Below are 5,230 nucleotides of genomic sequence, written 5' to 3'. Positions count from 1 at the left end.
TAATCTGCATCTGCATCTTAAGGATATAATAAGTGATGCAGAATCCCAGAGAAGGAGAAAACTTTACCACCCCTGATGTGCTGCATTCATGTTTGCCTTCAAGTGGACTTAAGAATTCCTAAACTACACTTCATATACTATTTTAAGTTATACTAAGTGGGGCTCTGATTTTATTGTGATATATTGTGACATTTATATTTTTTCTTTTTCAATTTTTCCAATTTCTCAAGTATTGATGCCTTTAGAGAAGATGACTCAATTGGGTGACAAGTTAATGATGAACACAGACGTCCTAACTCCAAAATGAAAAAATTGATGTTAATGGAGAACCCCACCTTTGTTTATTTGCCCTGGATGAAATTAAAGAAGGAGAAGAAATCGCCTATAATTATGGAGGTGAAGACTGCCCATGGCGAACACAGGTATGTTGCACAGAACACAGCAAATACAATGAGTCAAGTATCACAACAATTTAGTAGAATGAGAAATATGTGGACCTAATTTGGCTGTATTAATATTGTTATAACCATGTACACGTTACATATACAAAAAATACCAGGATTGCCTATCACAACTTGTTTGGACTTTAAGCTACAATGCATGAGCGACCACTTAGTGTAGTGAAAATAACAGGAACATGAAATAACAAACAGGAATCTAATTTACAAAAGTTTTAAGAAGCTATTGAAGGTCAGTTTAGATCATTATAGATATTATGTTACTGAACTGAATGATCCTCTATTAACACTGCATCCTAGCAGGGTTGTCTACAAACCTCTGCTAGCAGCCTGAAGCTCTGATTTGGATTTATATGTGAAATAGTGCACAGTGTCCAAACTTTTCAACTTCCATTGGATGAATGGAAAAGTCATTGATTCACCTGCATTAGCATAGATGATATTAGGATATTATAGGTTTGTCACTTTAGTGATTGCAAACAATAGCATTGGTTCATTAAAGATCTCAATAATGTTTTTACAATGACATACCAAGCAAAACCTTTTGTCGCTTGTGTTTACATCGAAGACTACTGATGTCGTCGCAGGTTTTTGCGATGACCACTGGTTATGTAACGGCTCTTGGAGGGCTGTCCCAATTAGATGGGGAAGATTTCAACCTCTGTTTCAAGGGGCAAGAATACCCTCGAAAACAAGGGGTAGGGTTAGGGAGAAGGGGCGAAATGGGTTTGGGCATAATTACAAAGCATTGAAATGCTATCACTTTATATGTTAAAGAATCAGGGTCATTTGCCAAATGTATCCAGTCCCGCTTATGACATGGATGTAATCTCAAAACTTTATCTGAATAGAAATATTAGAATATAATATAAGTAAATATTGGGAACGTTTTACTTTTGTTTACAGACGACCAGCATCACTGTTAACACCATGGAGGAGGATGATTCAGATCCTGTCCACTCAGAGAGTCTGATGGATTGTGCCTTTGGGCCAAAGACCACACCTGAAGAGGTAAATTCATGTCCATCACTGTTTTATCATTATATGATCACTCTTTGTTCAGAGTTTGTGTAGAAACTGTGTGTGAACAATTAGGTAAAACTTGTACACACAAGGAAATGCAATGTTTTGTGTAAAATGTCTCCACAAAGCTTGTGTTAAGTTGTGTGAACGAGAAAGAGCTTCGCTGGTCAGAAGCAGAAACTGTGACAGAAAAATTAGATAAAACTGGTCCCCACAATGAACTATAATGTTGTGTGTAAAATGTCCCCACAAAGCCTGTTTTAAGTTGTGTGAATGAGAAATAGCTTTACTGGTCAGAAGTTATGTAAATTGATAAACAATGACATTTCAAGTATGGCATCTTGAAGGTTAGTGGTAGAGGTATATTCAAGGTCGATTTCAAACTTCACAGTATTTTCTTTCTTGATAAATTATCACTCTACATTTTGGAGTCACGTGGTCCCCACAACACACCTTCTGACAGTGTGCAAGTAGTAACTGTTTTTGAAAAGTTAGATAAAACTGGTCCCCACAATGAACTATAATGTTGTGTGTAAAATGTCCCCACAAAGCATGTGTTAAGTTGTGTGAACAAGAAAGAGTTTCGCTGGTCAGAAGAACAAACTGTTTCAGAAAAGTTAGATAAAACTGGTCCCCACAATGAACTATAATGTTGTGTGTAAAATGTCCCCACAAAGCATGTGTTAAGTTGTGTGAATGAGAAATAGCTTTACTGGTCAGAAGTTATGTAAATTGGTAAACAATGACATTTCAAGTATGGTATCTTGAAGGTTAGTGGTAGAGGTATATTCATGGTAGATTTCAAACTTCACAGTATTTTCTTTCTTGATAAATTATCACTCTACATTTTGTATTCACGTGGTCCCCACAACACACCTTCTGACAGTGTGCAAGTAGTAACTGTTTTTGAAAAGTAAGATAAGACTGGTTCCCACGATGAACTCTAATGTTGTGTGTAAAATGTCCCCACAAAGCATGTGTTAAGTTGTGTGAACGAGAAAGAGCTTCGCTGGTCAGAAGTAGAAACTGTTTCAGAAAAATTTGATAAAACTGGTCCCCACAATGAACTATAATGTTGTGTGTAAAATGTCCCCACAAAGCCTGTTTTAAGTTGTGTGAACTAGAAATAGCTTTACTGGTCAGAAGTTATGTAAATTGGTATACAATGACATTTCAAGTATGGCATCTTGAAGGTTGGTGGTAGAGGTATATCCATGCTCGATTTCAAACTTCACAGTATTTTCTTTCTTGATAAATTATCACTCTACATTTTGTATTCACGTGGTCCCCACAACACACCTTCTGACAGTGTGCAAGTAGTAACTGTTTTTGAAAAGTTAGATAAAACTGGTCCCTACAATGAACTATAATGTTGTGTGTAAAATGTCACCACAAAGCATGTGTTAAGTTGTGTGAACGAGAAAGAGCTTCGCTGGTCAGAAGAACAAACTGTTTCAGAAAAGTTAGATAAAACTGGTCCCCACAATGAACGATAATGTTGTGTGTAAAATGTCCCCACAAAGCCTGTTTTAAGTTGTGTGAATGAGAAATAGCTTTACTGGTCAGAAGTTATGTAAATTGGTATACAATGACATTTCAAGTATGGCATCTTGAAGGTTAGTGGTAGAGGTATATTCATGGTCGATTTCAAACTTCACAGTATTTTCTTTCTTGATAAATTATCACTCTACATTTGGTATTCACGTGGTCCCCACAACACACCTTCTGACAGTGTGCAAGTAGTAACTGTTTTTGAAAAGTTAGATAAAACTGGTCCCCACGATGAACTATAATGTTGTGTGTAAAATGTGTGAAACATGTTTTTTCTAGATTGTGAATTCAGAATTAGTTTAGCAGGGCGGACACAACTTTGGTCTCAAAAATTCTTATATGCACTTTTACTAAATTATTTATTGCGTATGTGCCTTTATTTTCAGATTACAGAGTTCAAAAATGAAACTGAGACTTTTGTACCAAAATTAAGACGGCCTACAATCACTTTCAGTTGCACTTCAATTTTTCAAGTTGCTGCAATTCGATATAGTCTTTTTTTTTCAGAACAGTCAAAATATTCTGCTTATTATAATATAAACTGCTAAAATAATCAAATTATGACACAAAACTTGCAAAACAGCACAATGAATAATTTCTCATCTAACTGTTACAGCTCTACATATTTATAATCTTTTCATCAATTTTTTTAGATGAAAGACACAGATCTGGAAGATTCTGAACTATTTGATTCGTCATCAGAGAGTGCAGATGATCACGTACCAGATACCATATCCGAAAGTGACAGTGACAGTGATGCTTCAGTTCAACTAAACTTTAAGAACACATTTCTGCCTCTTAATGATCCTGATAGCTCAATGGGCCCCACTGTCTGCGATTATACAACACCAGACAACATGATTTTGGATGGTCAAAACATTACACCTGAAGCCCACAGAGCAGTAGAAGAACCCCGGTCAAGTCAGACTATAAAGGACATCGTTAGATAGCAGTCATAAAAAAAAGGCCAGATCAGAGACTGTTTTCGGTGTCGCCAACTGAAGATGTTGCCACCAATACTTTGTCATTTCAGACCTTTGCCGCATAACTGTTGCTGCCCCCATTTAATTTAGTTTTATCTGTATATTCATGTCTGCAATAATCAGATAAAGGGTTGTTTGGCTGATTCTAGAGTCTATTAGGTGCTTAAAGTAGGACTCAAAACAGTTAGTTTTAATAGTATAAACATACAAACAACAACTAGTCCCTATACCAACCACCTGTCCTACGTCCTCACAAATCCATAGTTAGTTAGATTAATGAGTGAATCAGTACATTGTTTTTATTTATCCAACAGATTCAACATTTTATAAATACAGTATTTTCTTCATGACAATTTTGAGAAATTTATGTCAGTGAATGTGAGTCCATGTCATTGAGCAGAATGAACAGGGTATTTTTTTATATAACACAGCATGTACAGCTTATAAGAAAATTGAATCAAAATCCTCTTTCCCACTGACAATTTCAGGCAGAATGCACATATCAGTGTTTTCTTGGCCGAGTAATTGTATATTTTAGTTTTCTTATACTGTAGAAGTTAGTTTATACTTTATAGAACTTGTAACTTTGGATTATAACTCTTACACACTTTGGAGTCCTGTATTTACAAATGTGTTTTTCCGACCACTTAAAGGTATAACTGCCCAAAAGAAGAAAACACCCTGGAAGAGGACAGACGTGAAGGCAGTGGAAAGGCACATGAATCGATTCATCACATCTTGAATTGTTCCAGCAAAGTTTGACTGTGAGAAGTGTTAAAGGGCTGAACCAGAAGCTCTTAAGGACCGGAGCTGGCAGAATGTGAAATTCTACATATATAACCGCATTACAGCCAACAAGAGGAAATTAAGTAAATAATGGGAAGATTACCACCAGTAAGCGGTTGCTATGTGGTTGTCTGAAATTAAAAATATCTTACAAATTTGACTGAATAAGAATTATTCTTTGTAGGGATATAGATAGCCCGTCACTGTTTGATAAGTTTATATTCACTTCAACCACATCACACTAATAGTCCTATCAAATTATGCTTCATTGTAAGGCGGAGTTCATGAACAGCAAGATTTTCTGTACAAAGTGATGCTTTGCATCCCTATCACCATTTACAGGTATCATGTTATATCTCTACATTTTCTATCATCAACTTTTGTTCTTTTTTGGCTAGACTATTAGTTTTAAACAAACAGCTCTAACAA

General features: G+C 35.9%; 1 long non-coding RNA gene across 1 annotated transcript; it reads left to right on the top strand.

Moving 5' to 3' along the window:
- Nucleotides 1–306: 306 nt before the first annotated feature.
- On the top strand, nt 307–4,995 carry LOC128440323 (uncharacterized). Its single transcript, XR_008338513.1, has 3 exons — nt 307–422; nt 1,365–1,469; nt 4,669–4,995. It is a non-coding gene; the product is annotated as an uncharacterized LOC128440323 (long non-coding RNA).
- The last annotated feature ends 235 nt before the right edge of the window (nt 4,996–5,230 follow it).

Source organism: Pleuronectes platessa, chromosome 5 (assembly GCF_947347685.1).
Source record: "Pleuronectes platessa chromosome 5, fPlePla1.1, whole genome shotgun sequence".
In the NCBI taxonomy this organism is placed as follows: Eukaryota; Metazoa; Chordata; class Actinopteri; order Pleuronectiformes; family Pleuronectidae; genus Pleuronectes; species Pleuronectes platessa.
This window is presented reverse-complemented; position numbering and strand designations above follow the sequence as displayed.